Below are 14,598 nucleotides of genomic sequence, written 5' to 3'. Positions count from 1 at the left end.
TTGGACAACTCAGAAGGGAAGATCTTTTGATAAAGAACACTACTGATGAAAATAGAGGTCCAGCCAAATTCAACTTCTGTAGTATGTTTACAACTGCCTCATCTTTTATACGTAACAAAAGTCCTGAAACATTGTCATCTCATCACGAGTGATCCAGTTCTGGCCAACAGGATTCTGGATAAACCACACTTTGCCTACAAACGAGGACCTAATCTCAAAGACCTTTTGGTGGTTACTGACTACTATAAGGGGCACTTGAAAACTAGGACCACTTGGCTATCAAAAAAACAACTAGTGTCTTCCATTGCACTGGATGTTCGAATTGCCAATTTTTGATGGTGGATAAACACTTCCAGAACCCGCATGATCAGAAAAAATATACCATTAAACCAGGGGTGGGTAACCTTTTTTCTACCGAGGGCCATTTGGATATTTTTAAAATCCTTTGGGGGCCATACAAGTCTGCCCCCGCACGCGCCAAAAAAAATGGGTGTGGCCAGTTAAAATGGGACGTGATACACATATGCCCCCAATAGTGCAGTGCCAGATCCACAAATGCCCCTCACAGTGCCAGGCATACAGATGCCCCCACAGTGCCAGGCATACAAATACCCCTCACAGTGCCAGGCATACAGATGCCCCCACAGTGCCAGGTATACAAATGCCCCCACAGTGCCAGGTATACAGATGCCCCCACAGATGCCCCTCACAGTGCCAGGTATACAGATGCCCCCACAGTGCCAGGTATACAAATGCCCCCACAGTGCCAGGTATACAAATGCCCCCACAGTGCCAGGTATACAAATGCCCCTCACAGTGCCAGGTATACAAATGCCCCTCACAGTGCCAGGTATACAGATGTCCCCACAGTGCCAGGTATACAGATGCCCCCACAGTGCCAGGTATACAAATGCCCCTCAATGCTAGGTATACAGATGTCCCCACAGTGCCAGGTATACAAATGCCCCTCACAGTGCCAGGTATACAGATGCCCCCACAGTGCCAGGTATACAGATTCCCCTCACAGTGCCAGGTATACAGATGTCCCCACAGTGCCAGGTATACAGATGTCCCCACAGTGCTAGGTTTACAGATGCCCCTCACAGTGCCAGGTATACAGATGCCCCTCACAGTGTCAGGTATACAGATGCCCCCCACAGTGCCAGGTATATAGATGCCCCCACAGTGCCAGGTATACAAATGCCCCTTAGTGCCAGGTATATAGATGTCCCCACAGTTCCAGGTATACAGATGCCCCCACAGTGCCAGGTATACAGATGCCCCAACAGTGCCAGGTATACAGATGCTGTCCCCATCCTTGTCCCCCCGTCCCGCTTACCGCTCCTTGCGGCGGGGACACGGAGGAGCGAGCGGCTATGTTTGGCGGCGGCATGTAAGACTTGAAACCAGCCGCCGGTTCGAGAGCCAATCAGAGCCCGCGAGCTCTGATTGGCTCACGAACCGGCGGCTGGTTTCAAGTCCTACACGCCGCCGCCGCCCGACAATAGCCGCGCTCTCCTCCGTGTGGTGACAGCTTAGACACGCTGCCGCCGGACTGTGCGGCGGCGTGTCTCACTGAGAGGAGCGGGTGGGCTGGACCAAATGGCTTCGCGGGCCTTGTACGGCCCGCGGGAAGGAGGTTCCCCAGCCGTGCATTAAACACTGACTAGACTGCAACAGTAGATTTGTGGTATATGTTTTAATTCATACATGTAATCTACTCTACATTGGCAAAACTAGCAGAATGCTTAAAGAAAGACTGAGCCAACATCGCTCGTCGATTAAGAAAAGTCTCAGTGTCAACACCGAACTAAAAGAATTTAGTAATTTACCAGTGGTTAGGCACTTTAGAGCTGCCAAACATACGATTCAGCAATTAAAGTGTTACATCATAGACTATATCCCTCCACTGCAAAGGGGAGGGGACAGACACAAGATCCTGATACAAAGAGAGCTACAATGGATCCATAGACTTAAGAGTTTGTCCCCCATGGGCCTGAATGAGGATTTCTGTTTGGGATGCTGTTTGTATATATATGATTAACAAGCATTTTGTGATAGTTTGCACTGATGTAATCTACTGTATATGGTCTGTTTGGTATTGTTTCTGCTATATGGACCCCGTCGAGTGCCTAGGTTCCTTTATGTAAGCCGCTGTGTGCCTTAGTCAGGTTAAATGTGGACTATATTGGACCTACGTACCATCAGCATACGTCTGGATTATTATACAGCCATACCACACTTGGAATGCCCAATACCCGTCCGATCTTGGAAGCTAAGCAGTGTTGGGCGGCTAGTACTTGGCTGGGTGTTAGGGTCTCCTGCCCTGTGCTGCCACGTCGTCATGGCAACCGGGAGACAAGTGCTAGTGGAGTAACCTGAGCGCAGCTGATACTCCGGTTCGGGTCTTTTGCTGTGCAGTGGTTATAGGCTCTGTGCACGGCAGGGGATCCGGTGCTGGTTTTTGTGCTCACAGTCTGTGAGGTCTGAGTGGGGCGTGGACAGCACCTGCTTTATAAGGCCTCTTTTCAGGGTAAGCAGATGCTGCTGAATCTTTGTTGGTTAGTCAGTTCATGAAAGTTAGCCAGTACTGTGTAGCTTTGTATTTGTTTGTTGCTTACTGCAAATAGGCCTGGGGATTTGGTATTACACTCTGCCAATCCAGACCTAGCAGTAAGACTGGAGTCAGTCGTTTAGCTTGCTGGGGTTCTGTTACTACTCTGTGAACTTAGCAAGTTTGCGGCTGTATTCTAAGACTTGCCTGTCTAATCCTGTCTCACTGTGCTAGGTGTCAGGGGTCAGTTTAGTGGCAGTAAGCTAAAACCTGTGCACTGCAAGTGAGAAATAGGATTGTGGAGACTCTCCTTGTGTCTATCATTCCATCTCTGACCAAGGAGTTTACTGCCACACCCGTTGGTAACCCTTTAGGGTTTTTCTGTTGCCCTTAGCAACAGCATTTCGGGTTCTCTACGTATTAAAACACAACATCTTGCTTTTTCCATCTGTGCAGTTCTAATACAAGGGAGATACCCAGTTCCTTAGCCTCTGGGCTTCTCTGTTCACTTTGTGTGTATTTTGTTACCCTATTACCTTCTGTGTACGTTATGTCATATTCCCCAGTTTGTCTGTGAGTCCATTTGTTTTGCATAACAGTTCAAACACCAGTACATTCTTGCAGACACTGGAGTGCATAACAGTTCTGACACCAGTACTTTCCTGCAGGCACTGGTGTGCATAACATATTCAGCAGCCTAATACTCCTGTTGAAATTTTGTGGGAATATGGAGCATACCCCTCAAAATACGTTGCAACAGGTGGTCGATCAGGTGCAGGTCCTGACTCGACAATTTAATGATTTGTCCATTAAAATGCACACCTCCCAGGCTGCTGGCGGAGCTCCCACAGCAGCAGCACCTGCAGGGGTTAAGGAGCCGAAAGTAAATCTCCCGGATCGTTTTTCTGGAGATCGCTCGCAGTTCTTTTGTTTCAAGGAGAGCTGCAAGCTATACTTCCGGCTTAGGCCTCAGTCTTCTGGGTCAGAGATTCAGCGGGTGGGCATAGTGATTTCCTTGCTACAAGGAGACCCACAGGTCTGGGCATATGGGTTGCAGCCTGACTGTCCATCGCTTAAAAGTGTTGATGTTTTTTTTACGGCACTGGGCATGTTGTATGATGACCCTGACAAGACGGCCTCAGCCGAGGCTCAGATTTCGATCCTTAAGCAAGGGCGAAGGCCAGTTGAGGTTTACTGTACGGAGTTTCGGAGGTTGGCCCATGATACCCAGTGGAATGACCCAGCCCTGAGACACCAGTACCGAAGAGGTCTTTCTAACCAGATAAAGGACCAACTGGTACAATATCCCTTGCCTGATAGCTTGGATCAGCTCATGCAGTTATCCATCCGGGTGGATAGACGGCTGAGAGAGCGTAGGCTTGAAAGGGAGACTGAGATTTCCTTCCTTCCCAAGGGAACCTCAGACTCTGAGGAATTTTCTGAGGAGCCTATGCAGATTGGGGCTACCCGCCTCTCCTCGCGTGAGAAGACGCGGAGGAGACAGCAGGGGTTGTGTTTGTACTGTGGGAATAAAGGTCATGTGGTAGTATCATGCCCAGAAAAGCCGGAAAACTTCAGGGCCTGAGGGTGATGGGAAATATCCTGTCAGGCCAGAAGTCAGAATTTCCCAAGAAGACTTTTATCATTCCGGTGACCTTGAAGATCCTCGGTCAAACTGTCAAGACTGAGGCCTTTGTGGACAGTGGGGCCGACGGGGTTTTTATGGACCACCAATTCGCCCTGAAACACTCTGTTCCCTTAGTACCCTTGGCATCGGAAATTGAGATTTGTGGGTTAAACGGGGAACCATTATCCCAAGGTAAAATTACCTCTTGCACTAGCCAGATTTCTTTGTTTATTGGAGCCACACACTCTGAAAAATTGTCCTTTTATGTGACTGTCTGTACTTTTGCCCCATTGGTGTTGGGGTTACCCTGGTTAAGGGCCCACAATCCTCAATTTGACTGGGTCTCTGGGGAGATTCTTAGTTGGGGTACTGATTGTTTCAGGAGTTGCTTGAGCCTTCCAGTCAGGCTCTCGCAGCTAAGTTTGCCAGGATTGCCAGGGTGTTATGCAGATTTTGCGGACGTGTTCTCCAAAAGAGTTGCAGAGGTACTACCTCCCCATCGCCCCTATGACTGTGCCATTGATTTGTTGCCAAATGCTAAGCTTCCCAAGAGCAGGTTGTACTCCCTGTCACGTCCTGAGACTCAGGCTATGGCAGAGTACATTCAGGAGAACTTGGCTAAGGGATTTATCAGACCTTCACAGTCTCCAGTTGGGTCGGGGTTCTTCTTCGTGGGTAAAAAGGACGGTTCGTTGCGACCCTGCATCGACTTCAGGGAATTGAACCGTATCACGATTAAAAACTCATACCCACTGCCTCTCATTTCGGTCTTGTTTGACCAGCTTCGTACTGCCACCATTTTTTCTAAGATTGACCTACGCGGTGCGTACAATCTAATCCGAATAAGAGAGGGGGATGAGTGGAAGACTGCCTTTAATACCCACTCAGGGCATTATGAATATTTGGTGATGCCTTTTGGGCTCTGTAATGCCCCGGCAGTCTTCCAGGATTTCATGAATGATGTGCTCAGGGAATATTTGGATAGATTCTTAGTTGTATACTTAGATGACATCCTAATCTTCTCCCATTCCCTGGAGGAACATCGGAAGCATGTACGCTTAGTCCTCCAGAAACTCAGAGACCACCGGCTTGGGGCGAAGCTGGAGAAGTGCGAATTTGAAGTTCAGCAAATCGCATTTCTAGGATATATTATCTCCCCAGAAGGTTTCCAAATGGAGGGTTCCAAGGTACAGGCAGTCCTGGATTGGGTGCAGCCCACTAGTTTGAAGGCGCTTCAGCGTTTCCTGGGCTTTGCGAATTTTTATAGACGATTTATCGCTGGATTTTCGTCTATAGTGGTGCCCTTGGTGGCACTCACTAAGAAAGGGGCGGATGTTGCTCACTGGTCTTGTGAGGCTAAAGCGGCTTTTGCCCGTCTCAAAAGGGCATTTGTTTCGGCCAAGGTGCTGCGACACCCAGATCCAGAGCGTCCTTTTGTGGTGGAGGTGGATGCCTCTGAGATGGGTATTGGGGCAGTGCTTTCTCAGATGGGAGTGTCTGATAATCGCCTTCATCCCTGTGCTTACTTTTCCCGTAAATTTTCGCCTGCCGAGATGAATTATGACGTGGGTAACCGGGAATTGTTGGCTATTAAGGATGCACTCGAGGAGTGGAGACACTGGCTTGAGGGGGCTAAGTTTGTGGTCTCAATTCTCACTGACCATAAGAATCTGGCATATTTAGAGTCAGCGAAGCGTCTCAATGCCAGGCAGGCACGATGGGCTTTGTTTTTTGCTCGCTTTAATTTTTTGATAACATATCGCCCTGGGTCAAAAAACATCAAGGCTGATGCGCTCTCGCGGAGTTTTGCTCCAATCCAGGAGACCACCGAGGAGCCGTTGCCCATTGTTTCCTCATCATGTATTAAAGTGGGCATTACCCAAGACCTCTTATCATTAGTCCTTAGAGCACAGGAGCAGGCTCCTCCAGACCTTCCGGTAGGTCTTTTGTTTGTGCCTCCTAGGTTAAGACAGCGAGTGTTCCTGGAATTCCATGCCAAGAAGTCGGCAGGTCACCCGGGTATTGCCAGAACTCGGGAGTTGCTATCTAGGGCGGTGTGGTGGCCCTCGGTGGCTAAGGATGTGGATCAGTGGGTTCGGGCATGTGACATCTGTGCCCGAAATAAGACTCCTAGAGGGGTTCCTGTTGGCCCATTACATCCACTCTCTATCCCATCTAAGCCATGGACCCACATTTCAATGGATTTTGTGGTGGACTTGCCCAAATCCTCGGGGATGACAGCCATCTGGGTTGTCGTTGACAGGTTTTCGAAGATGGCACACTTCGTTCCACTGGTTGGGCTGCCATCAGCCAGACGCCTGTCTGAATTATTTATGCTGCATGTTGTGCGTCTCCACGGGTTGCCACTTGATGTGGTCTCTGACCGCGGATCCCAGTTTGTGGCCAAATTCTGGAGGGCATTTTGTTCCGATCTCCAGATTTCTGTCAGCTTGTCGTCAGGCTACCATCCGCAGTCTAATGGGCAGACTGAAAGGGTGAACCAGTCCTTGGAGCAGTTCCTCAGGTGTTATGTCTCCAAGTGTCAGACTGACTGGGTTGCTCATCTGTCCATGGCGGAGTTTGCCTATAACAACGCGGCTCACTCTGCTACAGGGATCTCTCCCTTCCTTTGTGTGTATGGGCATCATCCTAAGGCCAATTCTTTTGACCCCCTGGACTCCACGCCTGGTGGTTCCTCTGTGGTTTCGGTCCTTAGAGGTATTTGGCGGAAAGTGAAGAAAGCCCTTGTGTCTGTGTCATTAGTGACCAAAAGGGTTTTTGATAAGCGGAAAAGACCCTGCAGCTTCAAATTAGGAGACTTCGTCTGGTTGTCTACCAAGAATTTGAAGTTGAGACAGCCATCTCATAAGTTAGGGCCCCGGTTCATCGGCCCTTATAAGATCACCAGGGTTATCAATCCGGTGGCATTTCAGTTAGATCTGCCCCGTTCTTTGGGTATCAATAAAACATTTCATTGTTCCCTTTTAAAACGGGCGATTAGTAATCCTTCTTCCAGTGGAAGACCTTCCCCTCTTCTGATACGTGGCCAGAGGGAGTTTGTTGTTGAAAGGATTCTTGACTCCAAGGTGGTTCGGGGTCGGCTGTCATTTTTGGTGCACTGGAAGGGGTATGGCCCGGAGGAGCGGTCGTGGGTGCGCAGTTGTGATCTTCATGCCCCCAGACTGATACGCTCTTTCTTCTCGCAGTTCCCCGATAAACCCGGTGGTAGGGGTTCTTTGACCCCTCGTCAGAGGGGGGGTACTGTTAGGGTCTCCTGCCCTGTGCTGCCACGTCGTCATGGCAACCGGGAGACAAGTGCTAGTGGAGTAACCTGAGCGCAGCTGATACTCCGGTTCGGGTCTTTTGCTGTGCAGTGGTTATAGGCTCTGTGCACGGCAGGGGATCCGGTGCTGGTTTTTGTGCTCACAGTCTGTGAGGTCTGAGTGGGGCGTGGACAGCACCTGCTTTATAAGGCCTCTTTTCAGGGTAAGCAGATGTTGCTGAATCTTTGTTGGTTAGTCAGTTCATGAAAGTTAGCCAGTACTGTGTAGCTTTGTATTTGTTTGTTGCTTACTGCAAATAGGCCTGGGGATTTGGTATTACACTCTGCCAATCCAGACCTAGCAGTAAGACTGGAGTCAGTCGTTTAGCTTGCTGGGGTTCTGTTACTACTCTGTGAACTTAGCAAGTTTGCGGCTGTATTCTAAGACTTGCCTGTCTAATCCTGTCTCACTGTGCTAGGTGTCAGGGGTCAGTTTAGTGGCAGTAAGCTAAAACCTGTGCACTGCAAGTGAGAAATAGGATTGTGGAGACTCTCCTTGTGTCTATCATTCCATCTCTGACCAAGGAGTTTACTGCCACACCCGTTGGTAACCCTTTAGGGTTTTGCTGTTGCCCTTAGCAACAGCATTTCGGGTTCTCTACGTATTAAAACACAACATCTTGCTTTTTCCATCTGTGCAGTTCTAATACAAGGGAGATACCCAGTTCCTTAGCCTCTGGGCTTCTCTGTTCACTTTGTGTGTATTTTGTTACCCTATTACCTTCTGTGTACGTTATGTCATATTCCCCAGTTTGTCTGTGAGTCCATTTGTTTTGCATAACAGTTCAAACACCAGTACATTCCTGCAGACACTGGAGTGCATAACAGTTCTGACACCAGTACTTTCCTGCAGGCACTGGTGTGCATAACACTGGGAGACCTCCTTGGAATACCGGGTGCTGTACATTATTGATCTAGTTGCTTGACTTCTTTCATAGGTTTTGACACTGTGGTGTTTTGGCTATACTTCACTTTCACGTACATTGTTCCTCTGGCAGTACCACCTTATTATCTACTATATGACAGTGAGAAGGATTTGTTACTCAGTCGGTCCGTTGTTTGCCTTTACCTTATCTCCAGGACTTGTAGGAGATTTCAACTGCTCTGATTATGCATAGTCAATTGTGGATATAGCATCATGTTTTTTCAAGCCATGTGCGATTGTTGGAGAGCCAGATCCTGGTTTTCCATTATTGCCTTAAGAGTTTTTAATTGCTTATAATCTATATACAGCCAGTTTGTGTTTTCTCTCAGATATAGACTTTGTGGAGTTGGGAATGTATAGTTCCTGCTTCAATGATGAAGCTAAGCAGGGCTGGTTTGGGCCAGTACCTGCATAGGAGACCCCCATGATAAAACAGATGTCTTATACTGATGATGCATTTATTTAATTACAGGTTGTTTCATTATGCTTTGGACTATATATTGCAGTGCTGTTTATGAATTTGTTTATGACATCTAACATATCTCCCCATTCTGTTGTGTCTGTTGTTTGATATCATTTTGTGCATCCAGTAATTTACGTGGTCTGTCCTGCGTGTTGGCTCATGCAGGATTCACTTCACGAACCCTTATGGTATTTTCTTCTATTTGATGTGGTGGTGTTTCTTTCACTTATTGGTTTTCTGCTGACTGCATGGATTCTTTCTCAATTGTAGACACTGTAACACATACACCCAAAAGTACACATATTATCTAGTACACAGCGGAGCACTGACACTGTGTATTATATCAGTGCACATAGTAATCTTACAGCACACTCCCACTGGGTGTCCAAGGCAGGTGCGGTATTTGTGTACATTCTCAGCCCCGCCCACCTGTCAGTAATAATTTTCAATGAGAGTGTTTCTTGGGCTCTCAGACTCTGAATAAAGGGTGTGGCCTACAAGCTTTTTGGCACAATTTTCTCCTTCAGACACCTAGTGAGGGGTAGCATTAGCCCCTGAGGAAAACTACCAGAGTGTGGTTGAAAAAGCTGTTTGCATTACTTTGCTACTGTAGGATTGAATAAATCCTCTTCTGCTAAAACGTGAGTGCTGATACTGCATCTTTTCAAAACTACATTGGAAAGTGAGTGTCAATATATATATATATATATATATATATATATATATATATACTAGGTGGTTCATCGCACCCTACGGGCGCTCTTCACACCGTCGCAAGGGGCTACACCCCCTTAAGCCTTGCACGGCCTTTGGGCATGCAATATGTTGATTATATGGAGTATTACCTCCACACATAATTGTGTGATTGGTTAAATAGTGCACGAACAAAGGGCGTGTGATGGTTAAGGGGCCATAGCCCCTTGCGACTGTGTGAACAGCGCACGCAGGGCATGATGAATCACCTAGTAGCTGCTGTGGTTGGTGTGGTGGGTGCTGTTATGATACCAGTACGTCTGACCAGAGGTGATCTTATGACGGAGGTCAGAGTACTGGAATGGAATGCTGGTTACGGGAGCAGGAAAGCCTAGTAACCCCTGGCGCCCTAACTCCGTTGTCTCGCCCGTGTTATCAGAAATCCCCTGCGAGACTATGGTTGCTTGAGCCCATGGCAGCCGCGTTTGAAGGGCGGATTATGTCTGCCCAACTCCGATGCCCCCTCAGGTCTTAATGGGAGACAAAGGGAAATCCGAGACAGGGTGATAACAAGGGGCCCTCTGACTAAGCAACCAGGCCAGGGGCTACAAGCTAACTAACTTAAACCAGAAGTATGTGCGGACAAACCGCCAGGGAAAAGGACAACCAAAAATCCACGAATCCGTTACTCCTATCCAGCACCGCTGGATACCAGAGTGGATTTGTGGGAGCGGAATCCTCCGCAAAAGCTCCGAAACACAATATAACCAAATAATAAATAGTAAGCGGTCAAGCCGCAACACATGGCTACGCCGCGACTCACGAACACCACAGGATGTTAAAGGTGCTCGATCAGGACTCCAGGAAAAGATGACAACTTCCGAGTATTGGACCACTGAGGACAGGAACGACCGGATAGACAGGACTGGAAAACTCTCTGCAACAGACACAGCAAACAGGAAGCTATTACCGGCGTCTGTGAGAAGTCCAGAGAGTGCTTTTAACTGGGAGCTCTCCAATCAGGAGCCAGACAGGGTAATTAACAATCATGCCGTGCAGCTGCATGCTGCACGGCCAGGATACCAATGAGGTGATTAATCTAGACCCAGCAACGGGGAACGCGGTCCGACAGTGGCGTCCCCGTTGCTAGGGTCTGAGCGGCTCCGTGCGCCCGGCGTCTAGCGTTGCTAGGGAGCCGGCGGCTATCCGCATGCGGCGTCCCTAGTTGCTAGGCGCCGGGCCGCACTGACGGGCGGACCCTCGGCGCCTAACAGTACCCCCCCCCCTTGAGGAGGGGTCAAGGAACCCCTAAGGCCAGGTTTCTGAGGAAATTCTCGAAAAAATGCCTTTTTGAGCCTCGGGGCATGGAGATCCTCATCCAGGACCCAAGACCTTTCTTCTGGACCATAACCTCTCCAATGTACCAAAAAATAAAGCCGACCCCGGGACAACTTGGAATCGAGAACCTTCTCCACCAAGAACTCCTGCTGACCCTGTACATCTATTGGTGATTTCCCCTGAGAGATCTTCCGAGGAAATCTACTGGAAGAAACGTATGGTTTCAACAGGGAGCAATGGAAAGTATTTCCGATCCGGAGAGTTCTTGGTAAACGTAACCGGAAAGCAACTGGATTGATTTTTTTTATAATATGAAATGGTCCAATAAATTTAGGGCCCAATCTGGCTGAGGTTTGTCGAAGTCTAATGTTGCGAGTCGACAACCACACCCTATCTCCAACTTTAAAAGTGCACGGCCGCCGGAGCCTGTCAGAAAATTTTTTCTCCCGAAATGCCGCTTTTCTGAGAGCAAGGTGCACTTTTCTCCAAATGAGTCTGAGATGAGCGGTCAAGGTCAGTGAGGAGACAGAGGAATGTTGAAAAAAGGAATTAGCTCTGGGGTGAAAACCAAAAACTGTAAAAAATGGAGACACATTGGTGGAGGAATGACAGGCATTGTTGTAAGCAAACTCCGCCAACGGAAGAAACTCGGACCAGTCATTTTGGAGTTTGGCCGAGTACAAACGCAAATATTGTTTTAATGATTGATTAACTCGCTCAGTCTGCCCGTTGGATTGGGGATGGTAGCCAGACGTTAAAGACAATTTCATCTTTAAAGAGGCACAAAAAGACTTCCAAAATTGTGCAATGAATTGTGGACCCCGATCAGAAACAATATCAGTGGGTAACCCATGGAGTCTGAAAACATGGCGGAGGAACAAAACTGCCAATCCCTGGGCAGATGGCAATCGGGGAAGAGCAATGAAATGGGCCATCTTGCTAAAACGGTCAACTACCACCCATATGACTCGGCATCCGGCTGACAGAGGGAGGTCCACCACAAAATCCATGGAAATATGAGACCATGGCCTGAGAGGAACATTCAAGGGCATAAGTTGACCGATAGGCAAGGAACGGGGAACTTTATGCTGTGCACAGACCTGACACGAAAAAACAAACTCCTTAATGTCTTTGGAAAGACCAGGCCACCATACTGAGCGGGAGACTAATTCCAAAGTCTTAGCGATCCCCGGATGCCCGGCAACTTTGCTATCATGAAACTCCGTCAAAACAGTTGCTCTCAAAAACTCAGGGACATAAAGACGACCAGCAGGAGTATTTCCAGGAGCTTGATGTTGAAGCTGCTTTAACTGGGTAAATAAATCTTGTGTGAGGCCTGCCCGAATGACTGAAGACGGAAGTATGGGAGTAACAGGACTGTTATCATGAACTGGAAGAAAACTGCGTGACAGGGCATCCGCCTTGGCATTCTTGGAACCTGGCCTGAAGGTGATAATAAACTTGAAACGAGTAAAAAATAAAGCCCAACGAGCTTGCCGGGCATTCAGCCGTTTAGCTGATTCAATGTACTGAAGATTTTTGTGATCAGTCAAAACTGAAATGGTATGTGTTGCTCCCTCAAGCCAATGCCTCCACTCCTCGAAAGCCCATTTAATAGCCAGTAATTCCCGGTTACCAACATCGTAGTTGGATTCAGCAGATGAGAATTTCCTGGACATAAAGGCACAAGGATGTAATTCTAGAGAATCCGGATCCTTCTGAGATAGGATAGCCCCTACTCCAACCTCCGAGGCATCAACCTCAACAATGAAAGGCAATTCTGGGTTGGGATGTCTGAGGACCGGGGCTGAGACAAAGGCTTGTTTCAAGGCCTGAAAAGATAACTCAGCTTCACGTGACCAGTTGGTTGGATCCGCTCCCTTCTTAGTCAGTGCCACAATGGGAGCAACTAGGTCGGAGAAAGAGTGAATAAATCTTCTATAATAATTCGCAAACCCTAAAAAGCGCTGAATTGCTTTTAAGTTGGTGGGTTGCGCCCAACTAAGGATGGCTTGGAGCTTCTTCGGTTCCATACAGAATCCCCGAGGGGAAATAATGTACCCTAAAAAGGATACCTCCGTGACATGAAATTCACACTTCTCCAGCTTGGCATATAGGTGATTTTCACGTAATTTTTTTAGAACCTGACGCACCTGGGTAACGTGTTGTTCAATAGAGTCAGAATATATCAAGATATCGTCTAAATAGACTACTACGAATCTTCCAAGAAAATCACGGAGCACATCGTTAATGAGATCCTGGAAAACTGCCGGAGCGTTAGACAGGCCGAATGGCATAACCAGATACTCATAGTGACCCGACTGAGTACTGAATGCCGTTTTCCACTCATCCCCTGACTTGATTCGGATGAGGTTATATGCTCCTCTCAGGTCAATCTTAGAAAAAATCACAGCCGAACGTAGCTGATCAAAGAGGACAGAAATCAGCGGCAAAGGGTAAGTATTTTTTACTGAGATTTTATTCAAGGCTCTAAAGTCAATGCAAGGTCTGAGTGATCCATCCTTCTTCTCCACAAAGAAGAAGCCTGCACTTAAAGGGGATTTAGACGGCCTGATAAATCCTTTCCCTAGGCTTTCTTTAACATATTCATTCATGGCCACAGTTTCTGGTCCGGACAATGCATATAACCTTCCCTTAGGCAAAGTGGCACCAGGAATTAGCTCAATAGCACAATCATAAGGCCGATGGGGAGGCAGAATGTCCGCATTGCCCTTGGAAAATACATCAACAAAATCCTGGTATTCCACAGGAATGGGTGCGGGAATGACAGCAGCTATTCTGATGGGAAGCGTAATACATTCCTTATTACAGATGGTACCCCACTGTGAGATCTCCCCCGACTGCCAATCAATGATGGGATTATGAAAGGCCAGCCAAGGGTGACCCAGAACCACTGGAACTGCTGGGCAATGGGTAAGGAAAAATTCAATTTTTTCGGAATGAAGAGCTCCTACCGAAAATAGTACAGGAGGTGTACAGAGAGAAATAACCTCATTGGACAAGGGACTCCCATCTAAACCATGCATGGTGATACACCTACCCAAGGCTAACTGAGGAATACCTAAGGCCTTGGCCCACGTTAAGTCCATAAAGTTCCCTGCAGCTCCACTGTCAACAAAAGCCGACACCGAGGAACAGAGGCTGCCAAAGGAAACTTTAGCTGGGACTAACAGTGAATTATTTGAGGAGATAAGCTGCAGACCAAAGTGAACCCCCTCACAATTCACTTGGTCGAGGCGTTTCCCGACTTGTTCGGACAATTACGGGCAAAATGTCCCTTACTCCCACAGTACAAACAAAGACCAGAATTTTGCCTTCTGGTTCTTTCTTCAGGAGACAGCTTGGAGAGACCTATCTGCATGGGCTCCTCTATGTCCACAGGAATGGAAAAAACACCAGGAGTAGACCCGACAGATGCTCCTTTTTCAGCCCTCCGCTCTCTGAGACGACGATCAATCTTAATAGAAAGCTCCATGAGTTTATCAAGAGTCTCAGGAGCGGGATACTGAAGGAGACTGTCTTTTATAGACTCAGATAAGCCGAGGCGAAACTGACTGCGCAGGGCTGGGTCATTCCATCCACAGTCGTTCGACCAACGGCGAAACTCCGTACAATAAATCTCTGCGGGATTCTTACCCTGTCTGAGAGCACGCAA

At 47.9% G+C, this 14,598-nt stretch overlaps 1 protein-coding gene across 1 annotated transcript in view; it reads left to right on the top strand.

Annotated features, from left to right (window-relative positions):
- Positions 1 to 14,598, top strand: part of LOC135061669 (solute carrier organic anion transporter family member 4C1-like) — a 303,951-nt gene that overhangs the window by 268,760 nt on the left and 20,593 nt on the right. The window lies entirely within an intron of this gene.

The sequence above is a fragment of the Pseudophryne corroboree genome, chromosome 1 (assembly GCF_028390025.1).
Source record: "Pseudophryne corroboree isolate aPseCor3 chromosome 1, aPseCor3.hap2, whole genome shotgun sequence".
Lineage (NCBI taxonomy): Eukaryota > Metazoa > Chordata > Amphibia > Anura > Myobatrachidae > Pseudophryne > Pseudophryne corroboree.
This window is presented reverse-complemented; position numbering and strand designations above follow the sequence as displayed.